The following is an 18,616-nucleotide window of genomic DNA, read 5'->3' on the forward strand; positions in this document are numbered from 1 at the left end:
AAAATGGAATCTAAAAATAATTAACATAAATCTTATTTCAAAAGCATTTTAATAACATAATATACTTAACATAGTTTAAAACATAATTATAAAACATAATTTAAACTTAAGTCAGTCGCGTATTTCATAATTTAATAGGAGGAGGTTGCACAGGTAGAACTTACCAGGCGTAATTAGTACCAAGGCCAGTAAATGTCATATGGGAGACTAATGGAGCTTGTGAATAGGTCAAAGCTTTAATAGAATGATCCTGGACTAATTGAGGGGAGTATGACACCTCCGGACCTTTAGTGAGAACTGGCGTTGAATAGGTCTTAGTCAAAACTGGTACTCCATGGTGATATATAGGAGGAGTATATGCGTTCACTGGTGAAATTGAATATTGTGGATATGTGTGAATCGGCGTTGAATAGACAGGGTAAGTATGGGTTATGTAAGCGCCATTGTTTGCAATTTGGGTGTATTTATCGTTGAATAGTGGGGTTCTAGATTTTTCTGCTTGGTCCTCATGAATTGGGGCAGGATTCTTGGGAACAAGGTGGTTGGCGTTAAGAGATGATTTGTCGATGGCCGCACAGTTTGCGACTGCCAAGTAAGTGATGATGATGAGGATCTGTAAGTAATAAAAGTAAAGTAAAAATACACTTAAAAATAAGAAAAAAAATATTAGGAAAAGTTCTTTATTTATATAAAGTGCTATACACAAGGTTAGTGAAGTATATGTAAGTGATGTTCAAATTATTTAAAAACTATTGGTTAGCGGGAAATTGGGTAAATATTAGCCTCAAGAGAAAATATATGAAAATTTAAACGTTATCATTTTTTGATTTTCATGAACCTTAACGAAATGTTTTGGTTTACTACATATATTTATGATTTACTTCTCGGTTAGTTATATATAAATTAAAACAATAAAAAATATTGAAATATCATACCTTACGAACCATTTTGTGTCGTAGTCCCAACATTTCAGTAACCGACTGACAGTAATTATTAATCGCAAGCTTTTTATAAGACATTTAATCGTTCCTGAGAGAATTTTAAGCTTATTTTGCAAAGTAATGGACCATACATCACTGGTAAACGTGTTAACCTTAAAATTAACCTTTGACATATTTTTAAACTTCCAAAAAAGAAAAGTGGTTATATGGTGTTAATTCTTCATTCATATCTCGTTTTGATGACCGTGACTTGACAAATTACAATTATTGTATTCATATGTCGACGAATGTATATGGAAATGCCAACTTCAATAATCTGTTTTTATAATAATACTTATTCAGGACAAATACGTAATAACAAAAGACTACTTTAACAATGAGTCAGTACATGATTAAATCAGTTTTTTAAGAAAAAGTAGGTTTAGTATTACAACTAATCAAACACAAGTCTTTCGTGAGTAACACTGAAAATGTTTAGAACTGGCCAGATATAAACATTAATAAACAATTTTCTTTTGAATTTCAGTTTCAAATAGAACTGTTTGGTAACCTAATGTTGCATTCATTTGTTTTTGTGAATTGGCGGCAAATCTAAAACTCTTGTTACACGTGAAAATGAACCTAACGCGAGAAAATGTTCGCATATTGATTTATTATGATTTCGTTGTGGGCTTACTCAACAACAAAGCTATGATAGGCTGCGATTAGCACTTCTTAATCCTCATGAACACGAGTTGTGCCACTATTGGTTTAACGAGTTTAAGCGTAGACGTAGCAATCTCAATGTTGATCTCCGTGAGGGACGTCCTTTAACAGCGACTACTGAAGCTAACATTAGTGCTGTGCGACGCATGATTGAGAAAGATAAGAGAGTGACCTATTAGCACATACGGGCTAGCCTTGGCATTGGTATGAGTCAAGTTCAAAAAATATTACACAAATAAGACGTCAGGGACGAGAGGTCAGCTTTGTACCAGATGGATTCCCCATACTTTAACCGACTACCAGAAACACCTTCGCATGGACTGGTGTCGCCTAATGTTAAATAAGTTCAACGGCGGTGACTGTATTTGACATGTCACAGGTGGAGTAAGCTGGATATATTGCTACGAACCCGAAACCAAAAGACAATCAGCTCAGTGGGTGTTTCATTTCGAGGAACGGCCAACAAAGGTAAAGAAAGGAAAAATGACGATTGCCTCAGTCTTTGGTCGGAAAGGTCATTTCGCGACAGTAGCGCTAGAAGATGGAAGGACAGTTACTGCCAAGGTATGCAGTAAGGCCTCTGTAGATTCGAAATCAAATTCCGCTAGCGTAATTTTTTTGTGATTTGTGGGTTTGTATCTGGATAGTTTGGCTATCTCTCATAATATATTCTATATATGTATATATCATACGCCCTTAAAATCTTGAATCGACCAGCATTACCTATAAATATTCAAATAATACGATAAAGACAGCGCTAGTCACCTTCATCAGATAATCTGCTGCAAATTGGTTCTCTGAGGGAAACGTAAGAAAATGTGTTTGTCACGGTATTGCAATGAAACCTCTAAAGCTTGGGTTGTGCAACAATACAGAATTGCATATACGAAAACAGTATTTGGAGAAATTAATATTTAAAGGCATAATCATAATTACAAAACAGCTTTATACAGCCGCTTATTTGCACTCATGGTCAATGAAACACCTAAAATATTAGCACCAGTTAGCAACAAACGTGGGCGTAACCTAAATTACAGCTGGTAAACAAAATATCAATGTATGAATCAGAGTCACCTGCGATTGCATTTTGTGTAAGTAAAAACTTAAAACTTAACTAAAAATATTTGATACTGGGTCGTCGTAGCCCGATGTTAGCTTACTCAGCCTACCAATAAAAAAAAATCTGTATAAACACAGACAGACAAAGATACAAGTAACGACTGTATTTACCATTTCGTAAGATTTCATTCATGCTTCGGATCATTATATTAAATAAATACTACACTGCACTACAACTTATTTAGGCCTGGGCCTCAGATTTCTGAATCTGTTTTCTGATCACTTGTCAATCTAATAGGCGAGTAGGTGATCAGCCTCCTGTGCCTGACGCACGCCGTCTTTTTGGGCCTAAAGCATGCCGCATTCCTCACGATTTTCCTTCCTTTTCCGAGATTCCTCACGGTTGTCTTCATCGTTGAACGAATGTTAAACGATGCGCATATAGAAAGAAAGTACATTGGTGCACGGCCGGGGATTGAAGGTACGACCTCAGGGATCAGAGTCTTTCGCTGAAGCCAACCAACACTGCTCAGCTCATTAATTATATGAATTTAAAAATTTAAATATAAAGCCCATAGGTCTGAACTAACTTAGCTTTAAAAATATATTTTACAGTATCGAAAGATTTTAAAATGGGAACGCAATTTTCATATTTGAGTTTGCGGTTTAATTTTCTTTCCCCGGAATAAAATCTGAGAAGATTTTTATAAAATTTAAGGAAAACACTGCAAGTTCAGTACATACAAGAGCCTCGTAATAAAGCTATGAAAATTTAGTACGACGCGGTCCTTGAACGACATCAATAAAACATGAAATGTAAGCGACAATCCCTGTACGAGTGCTCTTTGTTGAATATATTTGTTTGATGGCTGAGGGTGACACATGAATTGTTAATTAAATGTCAAATCCAAGTCCGACATATAAAAAATGCGCTCAAAACTTCACGTCAAACACTAATGATAAAATCACTGCCATTCTAATGTTATTATATGTTATAACAGATATATTGTGGCCTATGCCATTCCATAATTTGCCATTTTGACTGTTTTATTTAGAGAACTTCTAACCGAACTCGTAGTACAATAGTTATGGCCCGTTTTTTCGAATTATAACCTGAAAGTCTCGCGGTCACTTTCAGCCGAATAACTGTATCTAAGAAGGTACAGTGATAATTTTCCAGTAGCAAAAATGTGTCTGCCTCACACTCAATTACTATGTAAGATTAAATTTAAAGAACTTCGGAATATATTAAAACAAATACGATGATTAATTGTAACTGTACTTTTACGAAATCATTTGCAAATGTTTAAATCTGACATGTGTACATTTGTAGTGTAATTTATTATTATTACTAAATCATTTTGTCTTCAAAGTAATTAAGCTTTACACACGACCTCGCTATAGTTATGATTCGTCTTTGAAAAGAAGATGTTCTAATAAGAGCAAGGTACTTTCAATACAAGATATAATATTATTTGTAGTCATAAGCAAGAATCTTAATATTGAATAAATAGAAAGTCATATAGAAGTCTAAATTTTGACTACTTTTAATTATACACTAGCGCTACACTTTTAAAAAAAAAATGAATGGCACTACAACTATTGTAGGTCTGGGTCTCAGATATCTGTATCTGTTTTATGATCATTTGTCAATGTAATAGGCAAGTAGGTGATCGACCTCCTGTGCCGGAGACACGCTGTCGAGTTTGGGTCTAAGGCAAGCAGGGTTCCTTACAATTTTTTCCTTCACCGTTCGAGCAATGTTAAATGCGCATATAGGAAGAAAGTCTATTGGTGCTTAGCCGGAGATCGAATCTACGACCTAAGGGTTCAGAGTCGCACACTGAAGCCACTAGATCAGCACTATTCCCCATACTTATGTCGCCTCATTTCACGCCTCACGAAGGTCATATTCATCAGTATTTAATAGAATAAACACTATATTATACGTATATGTATATAAAGGAAAATGAAAAATGTTTTAGTAGAGAAAGTAATACATTATCTGACCTTCGTTTTTGACCATATACACTAAGTACATTAGTAGAACTACCAATAAAATAACCATTATCTAAATGTTTTAAACCCTGACCTTTGTATAGTGTTGCCAACATCAAAGCCTCCATCAGGGAATCGACTAATTGCCACCTTTGTCAATTGTATTTGGACCATCGCCAGTTATTCAACCCGAAAGCCGAAACTGCTTTTATCGTCTATAAAAAGGATTAATGTTAGCCCTAAATTGAAGATCAGATCTAGTCTAGATTCTTAACAATTTTACTGAATGTTATGTTATGTTATGTCTTTGAATTATTTACGATAGTAATCCAACACGAAATGGAAAAAGCATTTACCACTTTATCATTAAGCTATTTTATATTCTATATTGATTTGTCGACGCTACATTTACTTAAGGGCTTATAAACGCAGTTCATATATCTAAAGCACAGCATCAAAGATATACTGGTCCCACTGGAAAGAGGTATACATCTCTTTCGCCGACGACAGAAGAAGAGATGGACAGATGACGTAAGACAAAGAGAAATTAAAAAATATGGGGGCTTTTACCCTAGATATATGAAATGGGGCCAAAAAATACAGGAACACTAACCAAACGAACGAAAATGTGTTAACTTAACAATTATTGTATGGATTTATTAATAAAGATTTAAAAAACGTATATAGAGCAATATGTATTTGTTGTAACACCAATCTTAGTTTAAGAGAACTGGATATTGTAGTTATCGTATCTCAAAGACAGTCGTGACGAAGCAAAAAAGGCTATGTGTAAATGTATCATTCGTCATTTTGGATTGAGCAAGATATGCCCGTAGCAGATATCAAAGATATAATCTTCGCGTAACCTCGGCGATGGAGGCCGTTATATTTTTGAAGGATATAAAAATGGCAACATTTAGTGGACGTACAGTGAATTACTTGAAATTGCGTTTTTGCGTAATTTGTTTAAAAATAACTTACATTAATTTCAAAGGTTATCATTATAATAACAATGGCCGCGAACAAAATTAATTGTTCTATATTACGTACAAGGAAGTTTTGAGCTATTTCTATCCCGATTTCATCATTATAACGAAGATTAATTGTATTACAATTGTGAAGTAATTATTAAAATAAGTACAACGATGTAATTGGCATCGTAATGAATAGCTTCATTTATAAGTCCTGCGTTGAATATCTCAATTTTATTTGGAATTTATGACATCGTTTTATAGACTCGAAACTAGAAGACGTAATAAAAGAAGGCAATCTATATTTTTGGATGCCGTCAAAGTACTTTTCTTTATGTTTTGAATTAACTTTTTATTTCTTTTTCTGTGTTATGACACAATATTTATTACATACACTTGAAGTGATCATTAAAGAGTGAATAATCATCACGATTATTTTCCGAGACGAATCAAATTCAAGTAGAACTATAACCATACTTTCTCTAACCTGTAACCTGTAAACCCTGTGTTTGAATCCCGATTGTAACTTGTTCGTATATGGAAAAGAAATACATCGTAAGGAAACCGGCATTTTCTTTTCCCGGCACAGACGGCTCAACACTTATGAAAAAAAATTGTCGTCTTAAAACATAAATAGTTTGCAAAAAAAATTAATTTTTTTGTGTATTTTTAGTATATACATAGTTTTAACAGTTTTGATATAATATATTTCTCTTGTAACTTCAACATAAGTACTATACATATGCTAGTAGATTTAACAGTTGAATTGAATTCATGTAAATAAGATCAGATTACAACATATCCACTACTTAGGCCAGGTGTAAAGGTCCTGTTGACATTTGTACAGCCTTGTGCAAGTTGGTCAGTGTTGGCCGTGTACTGTGGATTATTTTAAACAATTTTAAACGCACGATTTGGGAGGACTGTTCGCACGTTTTTAATCGGCCTTACGTTTAATTCGTTTACAGGCGTATTTTTGTAGGATTAAAAGTAACATTGTAATCAGTGATACAGCTAAACAAATGCTATGTAATCTAATGTTGGCATTCCTTCAACAAGGTTCGGATACATATTGACAGCTTAAAACTTTCTTTCATGGACATTTTTATTATCTTTAATTTTTAAAACCTAGATAGAAACAAATTTTAGAATGCCTATTTATAATAATAATGGTCGACTGTTATTATGTAATGTTGTTTTACCTATAACATTAGATAATATGAGAGTAATAAGGCGGTTCTTTGTCTAAGGATGAGTTTGACAATTTACAATTTAGACCTTGGTTTACAGAAGGTTTCATCAATACATTAGATGTTGAACATAAGTGTCGCTGGGGGCATATTTACTACAGTTTAAGGCCTATTCAGTCCACTTCCTATTAAGCACTTCGATCATGATCAAAAAAAAAATCAAAATTCTTTATTTGTTCAGATATATGTACAATACAATTCAGATAGAGGCCTCCCTAGTAAGTCAGAGACCTGTGACAGGGAAGCTTCGCTCTTCTTTAAATTTACAAAGTTTAATCAACCAACACAATTGGTTTAAAAAAGAAAAATAAATAAATAAATAAAAATAAAAAAATATATGAATATATATTCATTTATTTGACGATTCATAATATTATGACGACTATGTAATGTGTTTGTGAAAGACGAAACAAATGTGTGCGCGTGTTGCATGAAAAGATGATGTTAACGAATATTTCCCCTTTATTTAACTAATATTGATATCTATAAGGAAGCAATTGGTATTCATTTTTATAACTTAAACAAGCTTTAACAAAACCTAACTGGTCTTTAAATTACTTTGTAATTATTTTAATTGTTTCTATATAACTATGCATTGATTCTAACAATTTATAAAAGTAAGTCTACAAAGGAATACACAAGACAACTAAGTAACTGTAACAGAAACGTAAAAAGTGGACTAACGGTTTTGTCACCATGGTCATGATGACAATTCTATTAAAAATATTGGAGACCATGACAACAGAGGTCATTAAAATCTAAGGCCATATCAGTCTCATCGAATTTATCAAATTCTCAATTATTTTGTTTGCTTCTGCTAAACAAAACTTCTTAACACTTGAAGAATCCTAAGTAGAATTGGTTAAGAAATTCCTCGACGGGCAGCTAGTTTCATATAGCGGTGGTGTGTGGCAAAAAATGCCTGAAAATCTGGTGGAATTTCATATTTATGTTAGGGTTTTTGTTTAGCTAACTTCGAGTACTGTAATATGGATTAAGTTTATGCTATTTTAATATTAGTACACAACCTCCAACGGAGTGAAAGCCTGCTTCAAATTCTTCCAAATGTCTCTCATCTTCGCTACTATTTTACTGGACAATTCTAGGTAAGGGTTTTTTTCACCATCTGTCATCAGAAACGCGCACAATGTTACCGGCGCATTTCCACTTTAACCGTTTAGAGTGTGTTACGATGCTTTCACCGTTTTTAACATTGTCTTTAATTTTCAACCGAAAAAAAAGAAAGCTCTATAGCTCTTTGGCATACTCCAATCTTCTTTAATAATAATATTTCATAATTGATATATAATTATCAAATCAATGAAAACAAATTATTGTAAGGACTATTTTAATAAAGTAAGTATGGAGTTTCTCGCCCATTCACAATTTCCCATTTCCAATAGGTACTTATGGAGTATTTAAAGAGTCATTTTTAAAAATATTTTTAACTTCTAATTTTGACTTTCAAAAGTGTCTTTTTAATAGGCCTGTTATCCGCGTAACCGTCACATTTTTCCGTTACGCGCCATCTTTTTCTTGTCCCTACCACGGTTGATTCGAAGAAATTCGAAGCCATTAATAACAAAAATATATAATAACGATAACAATTATAGTAATAATTCTATTACAATTAATGAAATTCTGTAATAATCTTAGTTTTAATAAGGTAAAATGAAAAAAATGTATTATTTGTATTCATGACTATGATAATAAAAGCCTTTTGTTTAACTTTATTTAACTAATTTCTGTAAAGTTGCACATAGTAGATCATTTTTCAAAAAATAAGATCATAAAGAAGTTTCATACGTGTGTACACTAGTACACGCATTTTTTATTTATAAAATGTTAATTGTACGTTTAAATTTAAAAATAATATGCCAGTGACAATATGAAATTAATTTGATTATCAATTAACTATAGTTTTTTGTATTCCTGTTAGGATTACAAGTAACATATATCCAGTTATATGGATATACCGGATATCTAAACTTGAAACTCGTTTTCTGATGACTATGATACTTGCTCATTACAATTATATCCTGTACGAAAAGCGATTTATCAAAATTATGTTAGTTTTTATCGCAAATCTTATCTTAATCGATATGCGAGTTTTAAAGTTCAAAATTAATTCAATGTAGGCTTTTCGCATGGGAATTATAAACAGGTATTGGCAGAGAGAAAATTGTATACATTTTTGTTATTCGTACTGCAGAGTATTTTATTAGTTAATGAACTGTGTTTTAATGTCTATTAACCAATGTAATGTTAAGACTAAAGTATCAATTTTTGTAATAGATGTTGGGGTTGGCTTTAAAGCTTCGAATACATCGGAATAATAATATTACATTTTACAATATCGTACTAACTTAAATGGGAGCAAATTACTTAAAAAGATTTCTTCAGAAGTTAAATGAATAAAATTTCAGCAACATTGTGGTGAAACAATCTAAAAAGAAATTTAAATATTGCAATTTGTAACTCGAGTCGAAAAATGAGCATCTCAAACCACTTTAGTACTTCACAGTACGTGTTTTGTTGGTCTTTAATGACGCTGTTACCGTAATAACAGCGTACTCTCTCACCTTGAACTATATTCAGTACTGTGGGCGAAAACGCTTGTCGTCTTGATGTTACCTTTGATACACGATTACCGTGACACTTTGTCATATTAATATCAATTTTGCAATTAACTGCTAATTTCAGTCTATTGCCTCCGTTTATACGTCGTTAATGTGCTTAGCTGGCTTCGACTAGAGTTTATTCTGTTTGCAACTTGATGGTCACCTAAAACCAAATGTCATCTATAAAATAGGTGCAATTTCCTCTACCGTTATATATATATATATTTTATATATTTACTTTATATACGATGTAAAGCTTTTAATCTGCTACAAACAGAGTGTCGTTTTCCATTTAAATGGAGCCCGGTAACTTTAACGAATCACAATTAAACAGATTAATAAGTTTATTCCTTGTTTATTGAAGTGAAATCTAATCCAGCCATTGTTTGAGAGGATTCTAAGTATAATCTCAGTTACAAATGGCTCTCGTCTTGCGTAATTATTGCTACGTTTGTTATCTATTACAGGGACGATATTTAAATAAAATTGAAACACGAGTTAAGTTCGGCGGCATTTGCTGGAGGGATGTTTATATAAATGCAAGACTTTGTTTGAAGTTAAATGTCAACTGTCTTTAATTGTTTAAAACACGGGCTTATAACATAAAGTTAGGAGTAGTAGGGTTACGAAGCTGGACTCACAAAAAACTGTTACTTATTTATGGGTTATTAATAATTAACACATCTGTTACCTACAATACATGTGATGTCGACCAATTGTACATACTCGGAAGCAACAATGTTATTTATCACTACCGAAACTGACGTTTTACAATTTATTGTTATTTATCTGGCTTAGTTTGTTCAACAAAATGATGAGCATCGTTATTCGTATTTCTGGATTTCATCTAATGGATGCTTGTTTATATATTTAGAGTTCTGGGTATTATTATAGTTCGTTAAAACTTAAACAATCATTAGCAACTATAATTATTAAATTGACGTCTGATTAATCTCGACAGGCTGATATTAAAAGTATTGCATATCCAAATCACGATGTTACACAATCACTGATGTAAATATTAGACACTCAAAATCTCTTAGAGGAATTTAAAAAGAATGAGGTGATTAAAATAAATTACGAAGGAGGATTTCTTAATCAAAGTTTTCTTCAACTTCAAATAGGATTCTTTTAAAGAATTGCGCGAAATTTAAGTTAAAATGTAAGAGATCAAACATGCTAATAAAATTCATAATTAACTACGAAGCTGGTGACTTCGTGGAGTCAGACTGAAGCTTACTCTTTGCGTAGAGATTCAATCTTTATACTACGACAGTGTTCATTATTATAGACAATACATTTTTACGAGAATTTTGTAACGATTTTCTTTGTTATATAATGATACTAAAATGTCACCGCTATTTATATTAATACACAACATATATATAATATATATTTCATTTTTGAATTGAAACTTCTTTAGGCGTATGAGGGTACATTTTTGACGAAAGCGTTACGAAGATGTGCACCGTTTTTGTCGAAGAAAAGGGAGAGAGCGTTTGAGAGAGAATGAGAAAGGGAAATCGAGAAAAACTACACGCTATTGGTTGATGTATTCGTCTAGTTGTTACATATTAGAACTTTAGATGGCAATTCTGACACATAACGTCTTGTGTAGTAAATAAAATGAACGCAGATTTTTATTTATTTATATTATCATTAGCACGGGGACAGTGTAAATACAAATACATGGAGTGATCATATACATGATCGTCGATTGGGTCTTTTGCCTTAGTAATAATAATAAAGAAGTTTCATTTCTGTCATGTGTACTCTGTACGGATACACTGGAGGCAGAAGGCTCATGGACACTCACATTGCCAGAAGGCTCACAAGTGTGTTGCCGGCCTTTTAAGAATCGGTACGCTTTTCTCTTGAAGGATCCGAAGTCGAATTGGTTCAAGCTAGGGCAGCAATCGTGGCTTTGACCGCTGGTCGCCTCGCTGGGCGTCGGGGTTACTGGGGGTCTCACCCGGCGGAGCTTGACCGCGAGCCGCGCAAGCTGCCCGATACCACCACTGATCACGACACCAGGGCCAAGTCGAGATTACTCCTTGGCCCCCTGATCACCACCGGATTTGACACCCCGGACATGACCCCATCGGCTGCGCGCAGCGGGTAGAGACCGCAGCCCTCATCAAGGGCTACCTATGATGACCGCCCCCGTACCGCCCTGTATCAGCAGGGCGTGAACCAACACACCATCTGAAGGGGTCATACGCCCCATCACTTAACATCAGAGGAGCCCCCTGCTACTTAAAAAAAGACTTGAATTGTCGATTTGTAGACAAAAATTTGTTGTATATAATGGTGTGTTTACAATCGTACACCCTACTAGCAAGTATTTATTACGCACATAATAATTATGCATTTGTACTATTTAGGGTTTGAAGACGAAACGTCGTGGTTGAGAAACGTACGCTTAGCTCATTACTACAAAATGCCTTGCTTATTAGCAATGAACAAATAAACCTGGAATATTGAAATTTGATTGTATATGGTCAAACTTGAGTTTCCGTACCTAAATAGGTTCGTGGTTTATCATCACCAAGAAGATCCTGGTAGAGGCAATACATAACTTAATTAATTAGTATCGCAAAAACTCACTTTCATTTTGCTATACAATGTTCTTAATATAGTTTAAATGTTGCAAATTTTGTAGAAATGAAAAGTAATTATGATAAAATCGTAAAAGGCCGTGCCGTAATTATTAACTCCTTCATGCAGAGATGACCAACTTTGCACCACACACAACTTAAGTAATTATTACGAAATCCATTTTGATTTTAATTCAATTCTGTATCACATTAGTTAATTCTCTTTAAAATATAAAACATGTAATAATTGGCTCGAAACTATGCCAAAATATTGCTTTAATTTCTGTGTTAAAACTCATTAATGTCTACGTTAACCCGTAGAGTTGTACTTGTAATTTGACTAACAAATATATAACGAGATTTATTTTTAAATTAGAAAACACCTATACCACAACTGAGCGTTTTTCAAGACAGTTTTTGCCGCACACTACCACTACGAGCTGCCCAATAAAGTATTTCCGAATCGATTCGACTAAAAGAGCGTACCAATTAAAAGGGCCGTGGTATCACTTAATATCAGGTGAGCAATTTGCCCGTTTATCTTCTGTTCTTTAAAAACCGATATAAACCAAATGTTGAAAGCTTCTGAGTTATCTGGGCGGCATGTTAGAGAATTTATTTGACGTTTAGATGATTTATAACATACAACTGTGTATCATGTATCAGATCTTAGGCAATACTTAAACTGTCGTTGGACAACATAACGTGTGAGTGGCGTTTGTTTTGTGTACAATCAGAATCAAATAAGCTAAACAAGCACACATACATTTGATTATATTATTTAATAAATATTGCGTAAGCTACTTAGTGTAGTGTTTATAAACAGCCACAGGGTAAAAGGTGTTAATTAGCGTGATTTATGACTCCTGATTCTTAAATCTAATATTAACTTTATAGTGGTTACTGCTTAAGTCGAACGTGTACTTTGGTTAATATTGCCCAAAGTTAAAGAGTTACTTGCTAAAATCAAAATGGTTTTTATATAAATTCTGATCCTATTAAGTTATAAAGAAAATCATGAGCAATCATTTGGTGAAACACGCTCGCATACGGCTGCCAGACTTGGGCATTATCTTTCAGACATCTTTTAAAGTTGCGAACATGCTAAAGAGAAATGTAAAGAAAAATGATGGGTGTAATACTGAGACATTGCAAAAGAGCAGCAGAGTTAAGATTAACGACCAAAGTAGAGGATGTTATAAAGAAAATAAGGCTATTGAAATGGCGCTGGACCGGGCCATTTTAATGTAATGGACAAAAATTATTACAGAATGGCAACCATGCTATGCAAAAAGGAAAAGAGGAAGACATAGCAAAAGATGTGTAGACGATATAAAGAGATTAGGAAGCACAACTTGGACAAGAAGACTAGCATTAGAAAATAATGGAAGTAGCTGGATGATGCCTATGTGTCACAGGACACGCCGATCACTAAAACCGGCGCATCTGATGAGCTTAAGTTAGGTTATGTAACTAAAACAAGTTTTTATATACATTATACTGTGTGTCAGCAATATAGGCTAAGTAATGATAATAATAACTAAAGCGCCGATACTTTAAGAACGGTGTATAATGTATTGCTATTCTGGAGGCTCCTATGTTGTACTTGGTAACACAACTTGGTATCTATGATCTACCTTCAAACTCACGTCACTATCTTAGGCGCTTAAAGCAGATATCTTTAAAACCAGTATTCCAATCACAATCTAAAGGACGTATATATTTTGTTTTGTATCGTTAAAGTATTTCGAAAGGCGGGTTTATTGACCTTTCACCACAAAAGTCCAGGCTGACCGAACTAGATTCGAAAGTGGATAAAATATTACACACGAACATGCCCAACTTGTGCAACCTAAGCTACAAAAGTATCGCAATGAACCACGATCGTGATTTGACTCCTTACGATTAAGCTTAGTTATTTGATTCTAAGTTCTCCGACAAAAAAGCTTAAAAGTAAAAGCCCTTTTTTTTTCATTTTTACATTTGAGATAACTTTACTATTTGCGCCTCGTTGTTTTCCTGTGTTGGTCGTAGCATTATACAGCCTTCCTAACAAACTCAAAAGTAGTTTTCACAAAAAAATCCAGTAATGAACCTTTAGATTAGCTATAGCTAAAGAGTTTGTTTGGTAGCCTTGACTATCTTTAATAGCTTATATTATAAGAATAAATCAAAGGGGAAAAATAACAAAAACGTTAATTGTTTATTCAATGTTAATTATTAACAGACGGTCAATGGTCTATTATGTAAATAGCAGCTCCCGGCGGACCTCGCTCATCTTCGAGCTATAACTGTATACTTCAATGGATTCAGGTGAACGTATAAACGTATAATAGATACGGTAATGATTAAATTTCAATTAACTTACGAAATAATTACGATATGCAGCCATGTCGTTTCTTTTGCTGAAGTTTTCTATTTAAATGTAAAGGATCTCTGTTGTATAGAGGTCGGGTTAGAATATAATTCTATGTTACAAGCTGGCTGCTCTTTAGGTGGAAATCAGTTCAGTAGTTTTTAAATTTATCCCCTATAAACAAACACACTTGAATTAAACACTTGCTCTTCATAAATTAGTATAGCAAATATATCCACAGTAAGAATTATTATGAATTGTTTAGCTCCTAACCAAATCATCCAAATGGAGAGACCATTCAATGAACATAACAATAAATAAAATACCATATCCAAAGTATAAAATATTTATAATCTCTTTCAGGTCACGATGTTCCGTGTTGGCTGCATTTTATTTGCAATGTCGTAACAAACACGAGATGAATCATAATGTCTGATTTGTGATTACAAGTTCACGGTAACTTGCTCATCTTCACGTAATTCATGGCCTTTCGCCTTTATGTTTTGCATTATCTTCCGTTGTTGTTCTATCATAATTTTATTATGTACTTCGTAAAAATTGTTGCTGGAACAAAGGCGAATGTTTTGTTGTCATCTTCTCTCTTAAAATAAAGTAAATTCATCTGATCTATCTCTTATTCAGAGAAGATAGTCAAAAGGCTTTCATTTGAAGTTTAATACTGTTTTAAATAATCTTTGGTTGCTGTGGCACCATTAATGTTGGTTCAGAAGTTCCTCGCTGTATTGTGATACTTATTCGTTGACGGAGAAACGCACTATTGGATTTGGATCCTACGATCCAAGAGTCTACGCCAAAGAGAACTAAATGAGAGTTTGAGGAAACACTCTTATATTTGGGTCGTTTGTTATTTTCCGCCTGCGCTGCGGCCGCGCCAGCTTTTGTGCTAGTCCCAAGTTCCATTCCATACAAGTCCGACCAAGGGATCAAAGGCATCCCATTCGGCCGCTTGCCATCATCTCTAGCGATGTTTGTTGGCTCCAGAATGGCAGGAACATTGACGTCGTTGATCGCGGTATGGTGAGGAAAACTGACTCCACTCTTTTGGCAATGGAGGCCATGGTGTCCAACGGTTCTTACTTCAAAGCCACAGGGACACCTATAGAGTTTACATTTGGGCACACCTAGGCGAAGGTGGATGCCAATGCGAAGTGATTCAGGGTCCAAAAGTTTGTGGTTATTTGGCGAAGAATAAGCATTAAGTCAATGACCGGCTTCCCTAGCCCCCACTGCCACCAACCTTACCTGGTATTTAATTGAGGTGTGACTTTTTTATGTTTTGATATCAGATTTAAATTCTTTTTCCACATATTTAAATTTAGGCTAAGAGCTTATAGCGTCGGTCACTTCGAGATCTCCATGTGCCATGAACGAATTCTGTTGGCCTTGACACAGACTGGCCTTGCATCAATTTTTAACATATGATGTAAAATAAAATTTAATAAGCAGAACTCGGATTGCTCTTGTAATTATTACTATTGTAAAATTGTGTGCCAAGGTTAGGTAGTATACAGCGATTATCACTGCATTTTGAAATTATTCTGATTGTAATGGAGTAAGTCGATTTCATTAAAACGATTCAATTTTGCACTTACAATTTCGCAATAAACTATTTTGATACGAGCAATGCAATCTTATACTTGTCGTCGTCATTCAGCGGACTCGACTTTTAAAATTAATATTAAAAAATGCGTAATAGGTATTTCCAATGAAAACGAATTGCGTGCTTTTTCTTAAAGAAAACGCAGTACCGTCTTCAAGACCTTAATTCAGTACAGGATATGATATGTACTCTCTGGACCGGTAACTCATGACTGATTATCATGGTCCAGTTTGGCTCCTGCACTTCTTTTACAACTGTGTATAATTTTGAGGACGACGAGGCCATTTCTTTCGCGAAAGTCCACGCGATCTTTTGCCTACGGTGTTGTCACTCACGATGAGCTTATATGTATATGTGTATGCATGCATATATATATATGCATACATTATATAACATAATTCATGATTTATATAAAATATGATACTCGATCATTCCTTTTATTGGGCACCAACGTCGCTATCTGAATTAAGAATAAAAAACTATTATTCAGTGCGGTGGCAACGACTGATTAATTACTATTAGTAAAGAATGTGCATTGCTGCAATTCGCCGTGCCTTTCTGTTAATTATTATATGTCCACACTCGCGAGCCAACTTGTATTATAAGTGGATATGAATGACGATGAAGGCATTCCGCATGTGCAACGTTTACCAAAAAGCTACGATGTTTATCAGTGTTTAAACTCACGAGAAGGAGAAATGAGAAATGAAACAGACTTGGAAAAATAATTCACAGAGACTTTCGTCTTTTACTTTCCAGTCAACCTCCCCTAGCCATATATTGATTCCTAAAATAATGATACGCTGCCGAAAGACCCCGATGCAGCAAATCTAGTGACGCGAATGGAGATGGATCGGCAATACACTCCGGAGAGATTTAAATTACATCCAAGCTACAAGCAGGCGCTTGATTGAAACCTGCAAAGAAAGAGGTGGCTGTCCCAAGTAAACCTGGGGTTGCCGATGAACAAAGAAATCCGTAAAGACCTGGTACGACGTGAAATACGAGGATCCAGACCGAGGGCGAGACTTAGTGTGGACGCCCTCTGCTCCATCTAGGAGTTATAGGACATTAAGTCAAGTAAAGTAAGTCAAAATAATTATACGAAAGTTATTACTTATTTAAAACTGAAACAACATAATATTGCACCAATAAAAGTAATCTTGACCTTTGAAAATTGGTTGCAATAAATGAATTAAATAACTCATTACTCATTCAACATATCACAATGGCATAACCAGACCATAAATTATTTTAACAAGCTTATAGACAATGGTATCTATTTCTCACGGTGGCGCAACAACAGGGCTACTGTAGGTCGACGAAATGTTAACCAGTTGACATTTGACGAATCACTTGCAGTTGCGTAAGTTTTATTGTAACGAAAATAATATATTTCGATATTCAGAGCTATACTAGAGAAACAAAAAAAAATTTCTTTGCAAGGAAAGATATTTGATGTTTATATATATATATATCTATTTGCCTAGTGTAAATATAATATTGTCTTTTATTTATTTACATTTAACTCAGTTATATTAGAATAAAAACAAATCGCATTCATTATTAGTGATGCACCCCCCCCCCCCCCCCTATCGACAGCAAGTGATCAACCAGGCAAACCCTAGTATGGAAAAAGGAGAAATTAAGAGTAAAGGTCAAAAAGTTCACAGCCTAATCTACAAATAAAATTACAAGTAAAACTGATAAATTATACATTTACCAAAGTTAATCTAAAATGAAATAAAAAAGATGAATAAACTAAACACGGTTTATGAGTTACAAGGTGTACAAATAATAAAAATACAGCAGTTACAAAAGTCACGATTGAGCTCGATATGTAAGGAAAAGGAATGTTATCACCCAGGTCATAAGGTAATTGTATTCACAAACATTTTATAAGATAATGATTTCGATGTATATATGCACTAGTAGTCAAAAGCGCGTTGAATCACCGTTTAATCTTGGTTGCATAACACTAAACATATCTCAAGAGTGGCTCCTTTGTAACGATTATAAACTTTGTAACGCTTAGCTCTGTTTAGCTCTTAGCAAGGAATACCCAAGAGATGCTTAATATTATATTTCATGATTAACAAGCGTTTCAAACTAATATGTATTTTATTGATTTTACAATACTTTACACTGTTTTAAGTAAGCTCCGAGCAGCAGTGAAGAAAATTGTCAGAAAAGCGCGATGAGTATCGAAATTTAAGACTGATTTATATTAAGGTTAGTTATAAGTAATTTAGTTCTTAGCACTGTTTGTATCTTCTTCTTAAAGTGCCATCTCCTTTCGAAGGTTTGTGATCATCATGACTACTTTAATTTTGGATGCCACGCTTCTGGACAATGATTTGGTGCTTTGACCAAACCACTGTCTAAGATTCTTCAGCCAAGACGTGCGTCTGCAGCTTGGTCTCCTTCTACCAGCCTTGGACTTGTACGACATGTATGAATGAAACCAGTGGCGCGACCGTTTAGGCCTCAGATTTCG

Source organism: Pieris brassicae, chromosome 2 (assembly GCF_905147105.1).
Source record: "Pieris brassicae chromosome 2, ilPieBrab1.1, whole genome shotgun sequence".
NCBI lineage: Eukaryota > Metazoa > Arthropoda > Insecta > Lepidoptera > Pieridae > Pieris > Pieris brassicae.